Below are 13,367 nucleotides of genomic sequence, written 5' to 3' on the forward strand. Positions count from 1 at the left end.
TAAAAATTATAAATAAACAAATACCCTAACTAAAATAATTTATATTATAACACATTAAAGTATTGAATTAAAAATTATAAATAAACAAATACCCTAACTAAAATAATTTATATTATAACACATTAAAGTATTGAATTAAAGACTATAAACAAACAAATACCCTAACTAAAATAATTTATATTATAACACATTTAAGTATTAAATTAAAAGGTATAAAAAAACAATTACCCTAGCTAAAATAATTTATATTATAACACATTAAAGTATTGAATTAAAAATTATAAATAAACAAATACCCTAACTAAAATAATTTATATTATAACACATTAAAGTATTGAATTAAAAATTATAAATAAACAAATACCCTAACTAAAATAATTTATATTATAACACATTAAAGTATTGAATTAAAGACTATAAACAAACAAATACCCTAACTAAAATAATTTATATTATAACACATTTAAGTATTAAATTAAAAGGTATAAAAAAACAATTACCCTAGCTAAAATAATTTATATTATAACACATAAAAGTTATGAATTAAAAATTAAAAATAAAAAAATACCCTATCTAAAATAATTTATATTATGACAAATTAAAGTATTGAATTAAATATTATATACAAACAAATACCCTAGCTAAAATAATTTATACTATAACACATTAAAGTATTGAATTAAAAATTACAAACAAACAAACAAATATCCTATTTAAAATAATTTATATTATAACACATTAAAGTATTGAATTAAATATTATAAACAAACAAATACCCTAGCTAAAATAATTTATACTATAACACATTAAAGTATTGAATTAAATATTATATACAAACAAATACCCTAGCTAAAATAATTTATATTATAACACATTAAAGTATTGAATTAAAAATTATAAACAAACAAATACCCTATCTAAAATAATTTATATTATAAACAAACAAATACCCTAACTAAAATAATTTATATTATAACACATTAAAGTATTGAATTAAAAATTACAAACAAACAAATACCCTATCTAAAATAATTTATATTATAACATATTAAAGTATTGAATTAAATATTATATACAAACAAATACCCTAGCTAAAATAATTTATATTATAACACATTAAAGTATTGAATTAAAAATTATAAACAAACAAATACCCTATCTAAAATAATTTATATTATAAACAAACAAATACCCTAACTAAAATAATTTATATTATAACACATTAAAGTATTGAATTAAAAATTACAAACAAACAAATACCCTAGCTAAAATAATTTATACTATAACACATTAAAGTATTGAATTAAATATTATATACAAACAAATACCCTAGCTAAAATAATTTATATTATAACACATTAAAGTATTGAATTAAAAATTATAAACAAACAAATACCCTATCTAAAATAATTTATATTATAAACAAACAAATACCCTAACTAAAATAATTTATATTATAACACATTAAAGTATTGAATTAAAAATTACAAACAAACAAATACCCTATCTAAAATAATTTATATTATAACATATTAAAGTATTGAATTAAATATTATAAACAAACAAACAAATACCCTATCTAAAATAATTTATATTATAACACATTAAAGTATTGAATTAAAAATTACAAACAAACAAATACCCTATCTAAAATAATTTATATTATAACATATTAAAGTATTGAATTAAAAATTACAAACAAACAAACAAATACCCTATCTAAAATAATTTATATTATAACACATTAAAGTATTGAATTAAATATTATAAACAAACAAATACCCTAGCTAAAATAATTTATACTATAACACATTAAAGTATTGAATTAAATATTATATACAAACAAATACCCTAGCTAAAATAATTTATATTATAACACATTAAAGTATTGAATTAAAAATTATAAACAAACAAATACCCTATCTAAAATAATTTATATTATAAACAAACAAATACCCTAACTAAAATAATTTATATTATAACACATTAAAGTATTGAATTAAAAATTACAAACAAACAAATACCCTATCTAAAATAATTTATATTATAACATATTAAAGTATTGAATTAAAAATTACAAACAAACAAATACCCTATCAAGCAGCCACGTGTTGTCGCTCCCCTCTCCATCCTGCTCCACCCTGATCTTTTTCACCCTTCCCACGTCGACCGTCTTCAACCTGAACACCTGCGCCTCGCCCCGCTTGAACCTCACCACCTTCCTACAAATACAACTAGTTAAAAAAATTTACAACATAAATTACTTGCGCCTCTCCTCGCTTCAAGCTGATTGCTTTTCTATCAATTTGAAGTCGCAATAAGTTTAATCTTGTACAATTTTTTGTAAAAAATTCTTATAAATTTGCTTGTTTAAACTTATTTATTTTATATATTATTTTATTATCAATATAAAATATTATTGTCTAATTTATTAATATGAAGTTAGTACAATATTAAGCTTATTAAGATTGAGGAAACTTAGCTTGAGAAGTATTAAGCTGGTTTAAACATAATAAGTAGCAAATTCTCGACATACAAATATTCTGCATACAATGTTTTATCATTACTCAACATACTTTTTACTTAGTGCCAGTTTCGGAGAGGTTCCTTTTGTACCTTTCAAAGTTACAAACACTTTCGAATTTGTTCCCGAACCGCGTTTTTGTCCTGTAATATTAATTTTTTAAACAAGTTCTTATTAAATAAATATATCTTTCTTGGTTGAGTTTATTGACAAACTAATTACAAGAATGATAAGGTCTGTAATACAAAACATAATTAAAACTAGGTAAATACTTATACATCTCCCCCCAGATTTTATCTACGAAGGATATAAAACGATAAATTTACCTAACGAAACAAAATTATTTCAAAACAATTTGTTACAACTTAATCACATTTTTCAGGTCTGAAATTCAACGAAATTAAACTCAAAAAGACAAAACATTTAAAAATTATGATTAACTTAGTTCACTATTAAATGATTTGTTAAAACAAACTACAACTTAAACAAACAAAGTGTAACAAAAAAATTGAGATTTAATCTTTACTTTTCTTCACTCAGTTGCTGAATACAAGCATTGAAAAACTTAATTGCTTCACTGATTTGAACTTTTTAGCTTTGAAGAACGAAACCACACTTCAGTCATCTAACCACCTTGAAACTTCACTTAATTTGCTGATAAACATCTTTATCATATTTTCGACTTCTAACAAAGTGAAGGTGCATTACTGATAGCATTAAACACAAATACTGCTACACTTATTTTCCAAATACTCGAATCCAACCAACAGTTCGAATTTTTGAAAGTCAATCTCTGCGTCTTCATCCAAGATAATTTTGAACTGATGGCTGTTAGACAAGTCTACTGCAAAGTCAACTATAAACTTTTTGACGTCACCATAGGACTTAAACTCATTCATTAGACCATTAAACATTAAGTTACAGTGAACATTATAACTTGACAATAAATGAATGTATGCAACATCGGTGTCATGAAGCTTTTGAAAAGCATCATAAAGTCTTACACGGAAACGCTGAAAATAATCCGATAATTTCACACACTCATCCCGGACTTATTGTTGTTCACAAGTAAAGTTTGGCGGTCTGTTTGCTTTTATGTAGAAAATATAAGTCAAGAAAATATAGATCAAAGCAAATCCGAGCCATTCCAGTTTAACATCAATTTTGAAGAAAGCCATTAGTACAGAGGGAAATTACACATGCTTATTCAAAAAGAATTTTCCTTCTATAAAAACACAGAACATTAAAGCTTTTCTTGAAATCTTTTTTCTCAACTTTACCAGAAAAGACAAACTTTTACAATGGTATGTTTTCTTTTCTCAGATAAGGGATACTACTTAGACATTTGCAAATAGGAGGGGTAAATCTTCTTAGAAACTTACGATTTTGAACAGTTAAGCGACCTGATCCATCAACTTTGATAACACATTGATGACAGTCCTTCACTTCCACCACCACTCCACTTTTCCCCCGCTTGCTAGAAAAGTTACCCGTTTGATTTAGTATCACGACATGATCACCGCAATTCAGTGGTGGAAACAATTTAAGTTCTCACTTATATTTTCCAGAGACTTAACATAACGAATACTGAGAGATTCTTCCTTTTTACTCCATACGTCACGCCACATTTTTGAGATCTGCGGGTTGTTGTAAGTCATAACACTCTTTCTGAAGTAAGGTGATGACTTCTTTAAATTTCGTCGCGATCCAGTGTGTAAAAGTACGTTTTTCTGTACCTGTACCTCCTTTTTCTTCTTCGCGTTTTTCCGCTCGAACATATTTTTCCTACGACCTCGGCTGCAAAAGCCATCAAAGTTTTGTGTATACAATCCACCAACTAGAAAAGCATTTGACTCATAAGCATAATTTTGGTAATTTTGATAAACTTTTTTACGTTTACAGGCAGAACACTCAATATACCTCATATTTTACTGCTCCAAACAAATTTATCAGTTGATTTATTACATATGCTACAAGTTATTTTACCACTTGGTTTTTGTGTGATTTTTTTAAAGGATTTGTATACATTTGGTGTATACAATCCACTAACTAGAATAAAATTTCACTCATCAGCATAATTTTGGTGACTTTGATAAACTTTTTTACAGGACTTTACCCTGCATTGTTTACAGGCAGAACACTAATTATACCTCATACTTTTACTGCTCCAAACAAATTCATCAGTTGATTTATTACATGTGCCACAAGTTATTTTACCACTTGGTTTTTGTGTGGTTTTCTTTGAGAATTTGTATGAAAAAACTGAGGTTGTAACAGCGGGTTTTGACATTGCATCACGTGCCATCTCTTTTCCTTCAATAAAACCGATTGTCTCACTGACATTTTTCTCATCTAGAATTTCCCATCCTAGCACCTCTTTACGGATATCCTCATCGGCTAAACCTGTTACCATGACATCTTTAGGATAATGTCTGTAAAACCTATCATTTGGTTACAGCCATCCTTTGTGCATTTACATGTGTACGAGCATGTACTAGCTTTTCCCTTTAAATTGGCAGCAAATGATCTCGTGTTTTCAGTCAAATCCTGTCTTGTACTAAGAAAGTCTGGTCGTCGTACAACAACTGAAACAGGAATAACTGCAAGCTGCTTGATCATCCTTAAAAGCTCTTGCTCACTTAAATTTACTACATCATTATGTCCCTTCAGAAAAGCATCGTCTAGATCTTCCTCACAGCACTGGTACAGTTGACGATGCTTTTCTACCTCTGTCATTTCCATACTGTCTTTAAAAGTAGTCCACTTTTGCAAAAATATGTTCCAATCCTTTTCATTGCAGTTTCTCCCTATTCGAGGACGGTCCATCTTTGGAGGCTTTGATTTTGAAGAATTTGCATTTATGTGAACGTTGTTGTGAATGATAAGTAAAAAGGCAGCTACAGTAGCATCAGCGTCTGGTGTTTCATGTGTGCAACACTCAAGAGGGAATTTAATCACAGGCATTGTAGATTCAATTCAGCTAGACTTTATCATAAATAAATATATCTTTCTTTATTGAGTTTATTCACAAACTAATTACAAGAATGATGAAGTCTGTAATACAAAACATAATTAAAACTAGGTAAATACTTATACACTTAAATGAAGTTAGTTAACTGTTAACTGTTACTCATGTAAATTATTAAAAGAAGTATCATTTACTTTGAGCATTAAACAAAACTAAAAATTTAAAATAAAATTGTAAGTTAACGCAAACCTGGCAAAAGTTTGAAAAATGTTAAATCACACTTGAACAATCAAATGCGAACCAGTATTGAAGGTATTATCAAAATTCAAAACAATATTGTAGGTTAAAGAAAACTTCTCGAAAGTTTTACTAACAAATACGATGTAAAGATTTACCAACAAATCAACAAACAAGTACCAGTAACGGTGGTGATTTCGTAAGTGGTCCTTTTCTTCACCTTCCCATTGACGGCGTCCAGCTTCCTCGAAGTCTGACAATCTTCCTTGTACAGGGACAGCCATCTGTCGCAGGGGAAAGTGTACGTTCGGTCCCTGCGCGTGTCCTCTACCACTACTTCCTGTAAAATGTTGTATCAACAAAAAAATAATAATGTAACTGATCTCAAGAAAATATAGCTTTTGCAATACATGTATGAAGTATACTACTTGCTTTGAGAGTTATTGGGGTTCAATACTTTATGGACCATCAAGTTATAAAGCTTATTTAAATAAAAATGATGTATAAACTATAAAAATAAACAAGAAGAATAGTTTGCTTGTTTTAAATAAACGGTAAAAAATTTAAACGTTGAGAAACATTATACTAAAGTTTCTTGTAGAACTACATTCTGTAAAAGCTGACTTTACATTACTCAAGAAAAACTTAATTCATACTATGTCAAAATTTTTAGTAGTATTATTTCTACTTCATATTGATTTAATTTAACAGCTTCTTATATACAAGTTTATTAATATCATAACGTTTGAGCACCACTGGTGTAAGAAAACACTACAACTCTAGCAAAAAAACTGTAAAACATACAAAATAGTAATTTTGAATACTTTGTCTGTTTTAAACTGACAGTAGAAAATGCAAAGAAGTATTAAAGTTTTAACAAAAAGTTTTCACCTTAAGCAACCAGCTGTCCCTCTCATCGACTCCATCGTGCTCAATCACCACTTTCTGCAACTCTCCTATGTTTGGTGCTGAAAAATTGTTGTAACTTTTCTACATTAGTTGTGGTAAAAACTCAAAAAAATTTTAATACGACTTTTTTACTAAAACAAGTGCTACAACTTTATTAAGATAACATTCGACAATAATCAATAAAGTATTTTTTAAGGTAACAAAAATATATTGACAAGAAATTCCAACACTGTAGTAATCACTAACTTTATTTTATATGTGAAGCTGTTTATCAATGAAACAATTTTATAAAAGAAAAACTTGTTATCATTTTGAAAGTCCATCAATCTTATTTTAGTTTTGAAAATACCAAGTTTTATCTATTTTAACTGGTAAGACTATAAAATATTCAAAGACTTTTGGCGATAGAGGGGTCAACGTATTTTATTCTACAAAAATAAATATTCTTACTTATATAAAATCTTTAATTGTGAGAAAAAATTATAAAAGTAAAAACTTTAAAAAAATTCTTAATAATTTTTATTTAAATTTAACGTAGGGACTGCAAATTTATCATTATAAATATTCTTCGAGTTTCTTAACTCGACTAAAATTATATTTATATTTTGTTTTTCGTTATAAAGACCTCAAACTTTCAGAAATATTTCTAAATTTTCTTAAAATGTTTCTGGTCGTAAATTTTTAATAACATTAAAACGAAAGTTTAATTTTTTTTTTCTTTTGTAGTAAACAATTATTTTGCGCTAGAAACATTAAATTATTTTTAAAATACTTAAAGTAAAAGTTTGTAGAACATTAGTTTATAAATGTAGAAAAAATATGGCTTTAGTGAAATCTTTTTTTAAGTTTTCTTCATGAAATGGTCTTATTTTGTCTTTTCAATTCGCGAGTTTCATAAAGATCCTACAAAACTCACTGATTTTTATCGCTCATATCTCGAATGTTGTATTGCATCTTTTTAAACAACCATATTTGCTATCAGAAACAACTGTTTGATAGCTAAGACAAAATTTTACAAGAAAATAATGAAGAGATTGTATAATATATTTTAAATAAAATTAAAACGAAGTGAACTTTTTCATTGTTTACCTGTTGCATCGTTTAAAAATGTAACTAATAATTAAAAATCTAATTACAAAAAAAAACATCATTTAAATTAAAAAAGCAAATTATTTTTTAAAATCATATAAGATATAAAGCGTGAAAAACACACTTACATTGTTAACTACAAACACAAACAACGTTAGTTACTAAGGAGTGCTAACAAACAACAATAAAGAGAAACACCTTGGCCATTGTGACTACTACAAAAGAATTTACTACTAAAAAAAGAACACACGCGACACAAAAAAAAATTAGTTCTATTTTGCAAAATGAAGCCCAATCAAAACTACTAATTATTTTGAAAGTAAATATCGTCTAGTATATACAATTAAAAGTTAAAACTGTTCAAAAATTTACAAATTAAAAAATGACACAAAACTAAATTAAATTACTCAAATTTTAAGCTAGAGTTTGTAACATTTACTTTTAATGCACACTAAATATAAAACCTCTATGCTTGAACATGTGGCTCGTTCCCTTGGCAAATCTGAACGCTTTTGATTGGCCAGATTTCTTGAACAGCCTCCATTTGTTCACTTTGCCCGATCTGCCCACTATTCTCATGTACACCTTATAGTTATAACAGTATTTGTTGATTGAATATTTAACACTCATTTTTAATGTCAAAAAAAATATTTTTAAAGTTACTGCAACAATTTAAGTTTAATACAGTGTAGTTCAGGATGAAGGATTTAATTTTTAATTTTAAACATTTAAGATGTATAAGAAACATTTTCTTAGTCATATTTCAAACCCTGCATTGCTTATATATTAAACGTTTTTGTTTTAAAAGACAATAAACATAGACCTCTAATTCAAGAGGAGAATCAATACAATTTCCTCTTTCAAAATTTAATCAGTAAACAAAGTTTCGCTCAATAAGCTCTTCAGTACTTAAATTGAATTCTGTAAAGATATGTTTTAAAGGCATAGAAAATACTGGGATGTAAACAAAAAATAAATTAAACAAAAACAAATTTTTACAAAACAAATTATTATCTTACGGTTAAATATTGATTAATTTTGTAGTTTTCATAGTTTTAAAACTGATTATTTCAATAAAACAACATTTATTTATAAAAGTTTTCAAGATTAAAAAGAAAAAAAGTCAACACCTAGGTTTTTATTTTTCATATTAGGTTTGATTTCAATTTTTAATTTAATTCTTTTTAACTATTACTTAGTAAGCAGCGAGTTAGTTAAAATTTTAATTTTACAATTCATTACTAAAGTAATCAATATTCAACCTTGCGATCATAATTTGTTTTGTTTTCGAAAGTAAAGATCTATTTTTGTTAAATTTTAACTTTTGTGTACACACAAGTATTTTCAATGATTTTTAATATGACTTTTCAGAATTTAATTTAATTACTGATGAGCTCATTGAGCGAAACTTAATTTTCTGATTAAATTTAAAATAATAAACTGCTTAGCTTATATATATTCACTTAAAATAGTTTAGAACTCAAAAAATGTATTAAAAGATAAAAATAGTATTTGTAAATGTATAGTCTGCTATCATTAAACAGCTAGCAATTACTTAAAATTTAGCACACTTTGTAGTATTAAGTAACAATTTAATTAGTCTAGTGTGTATCAATTTAATAAATTTGACAGAGAAAAGTTCAAACCTTAGCGCTGGTTCCAGCACCAGCAATATCGGCTGTTCTGACAGTCACTTTGTACAAAATGTCCGATTTTGTTATTCGCTGTCTCAGTCTTTTCGACTGGATTATTTCCCTATAAAAAATAAACTTCTGTTAATCATTTACAATAAATTTATAAGCAAAGTATATTTAAACAACTTAAGATGCAGCCTGTACTAAAATGTATACACCAAAAAAATAAGAACACTTTAATTAACACTGTTGTTAACAAACTTGCTTATATTGTTCTATTATGAACAATTTTAAACTTATAACAACTATTAACTATATATGCATTTTTTAATTGTATTCATTTTAAATGTTTGAACATTATTGAATCGTGTAATATTATTTCAAAAACAACCTTCTGTCGTCCAATGAAAGTTCGGCGCATGAGTAGCATCTGGTGTTGTTTATTGTGAAGCCCGCGGCACCACCTTTGGGTTTGTAAAATGCCGACCATTTATCATGTTTCTGTGCAAAATAATTGAATAAGCATACTTTAATTTAATATTTGCTTTTAATTCTAAACTGCCTTGTAAAAATAGTTTACTTTAAATTATGAAAAACCAAAAACACAGTTTTAAGTTTAATTTTTATTTAAAAAGTAAAACTAAAAAAGTGCACTTTTATCATTAAAGATGTTTTAAATAAGATAAATTAAAAACTATACTTTGTACTATCTAATAACTTGTTCTTTTTTTTTCAAATTCAAAAGATCATCCATAGTTCAAATCAACTTCACTTTTAGTTCAAGACATAAATTAACTTTTGAAGAATAAAGACGGGCGTAAGAAGTAAACAATTAATATCAACACCAGTTGAAACTTCTTATGAAAGTTTTAAATTTGGCAAACAAACTGACCAAAGGTGGGGAGGAAAACTTTTTGGAGAAGTAATCGACAAGATGGGGATCGTACAGCGCGTTGTACTGGTAACTCTTGCGGTGGATGTTGTAATACTCTGGTGGGTTTCCTGATACCTGCAGGCTGCCGCGTGCTCCTGTATCAAATATTTGTAACATAAGCTTAATATTATTTTAAAGATGTAATCTATTTGTGTTGACTTGAATAGAATTTATATTTTTTAACACCTTTTTTATTATGATATGTTTATTGTATATTTATTTGTATTTTATATCTAACATGCTTTTTATATACAAGGGTCAAGCCAAATTTATTTACATATCAAAATTCTACACTAAATTTTTATAAGGTTTTTTTTTTAATTTTACAAAAGTTAAACATTATAAGCATTTCACATAAACGTTACACTTATTTTTATTCCTACAATAAACATTTAAATTGCTAGTAACTTTTTCACTTTATGTAATTATTTACACAATAAGCAAAGACTATTAGAAAGTATACGTTTATATTTCAAACATTCTAAAAGCAAATTTATAAATAACAGAACAAACAAGTAGTATGAGTTTGTTTGTTTTCATCTTTTAAATTAGAAAGTTTTGTTAAACAGTGGTGTTCTATTGATTTAAAAAGCAAAAATATTGGATAATTAATGTTGAAACACTAAATAAGACTTTTAAGATAAAACAAAAAAATTAAAAACTAAATTTTATTTAACTTTGTAAATAAAGTTAAAAATATGAATTATTATAAATAAAAGTATAAAATTGTACTTCATATAAAGACTTAATAACAGTTGTGAGTCTTTTTTTAAAACTTTTCGAAAATTGTAAAAATTAATTATTTAAAGAAATACTTTTGTAATCAAAATATCTACACTACACTAACCAACTTTATTCTACTTAAATTTAGTTACTGTAAAAGCAATACACAAGATTTTATAAAAAAAGTATATTTCATTTTGTTGTGCTTAAAGCTTATCAAAAAAAATTGTAAAGGTTTAAGATAATATACCAGTATATGCATTTTAGGCTTTAAAAAAGTAAGTTTGTTCAACTATCAAAAATATACTATTTAGTCATACAGTTATAGAGATAAAATCATTTAGAGTAACTTGGAATTTTGTAGTTAATACTTTATTTACACCCTAAAAGCTCACCTCTAAAGGTAAGTTATACTCCTAAAAAATCTTAAAAACTAATCAACAAACTTTTGTTTGGCGGGTGAGGTACCACATTGTACTGATACCCATTGTATTTTGGCTTGCTTCTTGTGTTGTGCGGTGCTGTTGCTGGGCCTATCTGTATATGAAAGTTTTAATACTATATTATTCCAATGTTTTAAAAAACTACTTTGTTGTCTAAAAAAATAACATGCAAACAGATATAAAAGTTAAATGCTTATAATTAAGCATCAAACCATGTTTTAAATTAAGCTTTAAATTTTATATACATAATTGTAGTTAAAAAGCTCATGAAACATTTTACTTAATAGAACCAAACACTTTTGTAAAAACTTACGCTTCATGTAAGGATTGTGAGTGGCCAGGTTTGCCTGGGGAGGTGGCCTTGGCTGGTGCTTAACACTGACGGGTTGCCAGCCTCTGACAGGGGGATTCACCGGGGGCCTGCTGAAATCTGGTTGAAGCAGCATGGTCATCGAAGGGGATGAGTTCATATATTGCATGGCTTTTATTGAACTTTTTTTATTTATGTTATATTTCAGTTACCTGCAACAATTTAAGTTTTTTAGTAACTTTATACTAGATTTTGAGAGTGTATTAGTACAAAGATGGTGTTGTAAGAAAGAATATTTTATAAAAAGTTGTAGTATAACATTTGTCAATGATAATACTGGTAGTTGTAGTGTACAATTACTGTTGCATTAACCTATCTACTGAAAATTTCAATACAGTATTTATATCACTAGTTAGTGTAATAAATGAGCAGCTTAAATGTCAAATAAAACATATAAACTATATTCAAATGAAATTTTTATAAAATACTTTTTATTAAGAAACCAAAAGCATTTAATTTTAGGAAAAATTTCTTTAAACAAGCTCTGTTGTTTAAGTGAGTATCTTTTTAAACTAAAACATTGGACATTTTTATAAAGATTACTCAAAAAGTACTTAGTATTATAATAAAAACTGTAATAAAAGTCTAATGATAGTAATAATTCTGATGAACCATTTATAAAATAGATGGCTACCATTTTTATCTGCTAGGCCACATTTCAAACATTACTTATACTGTTTTTTAAATTTAAAACAACTGATAAAATTGACAAAAATGAACAAAAGTACTTGATAAAGTTATATTTTTATTATTACAACATTGTAGATAGTACTTAAAACTAATTAAACTATTAAAACAATATATCAACTAAGTTGATATTTTTTAAATTAAAACAGTCAGTGAACAAAGGGTTATCTGAAAATATCAAACTAGCCAGTGGTTTAAAATAGCTTTCAACAGCTATTTCAGTTGTTATGTATAAACGTTGTTACTATTTTAACTAAAATCAATTTATATATTGTTAAAAATTAAGGGTTAACTTAAAATATTCTTTAGTTGATTGGTGATAAGTTGCAAAAAAATTAAAGCTTCACATTAGCATAAGTTATTTAAATAAAGGAATGTATTACAATTTGTTATAAAACATTACTTTGTATAAATTGTCCTTTTCTTAAAGTAGACTCTTTTTGGAATAACAGTTTTGTATAAGAACCTTACTTCAGGCAAAATAATGCACTGCAGATACTGTGATGTAAGCTTGTAAATATATTTATGAAGATTTAATTTAATTATTTTAAAATTACAAGACAACCCATTTAGTAATTATTACATTTCAAAAAAAGTTTGTTTTTGTTTTTATTTTGATTAAACAAACAACTTGTGTTGTAAAGCTTAGATTATATTTATTATTTTTATAGATAGATTTAAAATTGTAGAGTAGTTTTGAAAAGGTTTTAATAGTATGTATACAAATTTTCTACCTAAATGTGAAGTGATTTTGTAAACTTTATAATAACTTAAAAACAAAAAATGGTTTTAGAAAGATTTATTTTATTGAAACATTTTAAAACAAAATATTTTTTTTAGTTTACTAAT

The 13,367-nt window shown here is 26.1% G+C and overlaps 1 pseudogene; it reads right to left on the reverse strand.

The window, feature by feature from the left end:
• LOC145848278 (lipoxygenase homology domain-containing protein 1-like) overlaps positions 1–11,931 on the reverse strand; it is a 28,556-nt pseudogene extending 16,625 nt beyond the window's left edge.
• Between the last annotated feature and the right edge of the window lie 1,436 nt (positions 11,932–13,367).

This window comes from Thalia democratica, unplaced genomic scaffold (genome assembly GCF_965202585.1).
Source record: "Thalia democratica unplaced genomic scaffold, ktThaDemo2.hap1.1 HAP1_SCAFFOLD_1321, whole genome shotgun sequence".
NCBI classification, from domain to species: Eukaryota; Metazoa; Chordata; class Thaliacea; order Salpida; family Salpidae; genus Thalia; species Thalia democratica.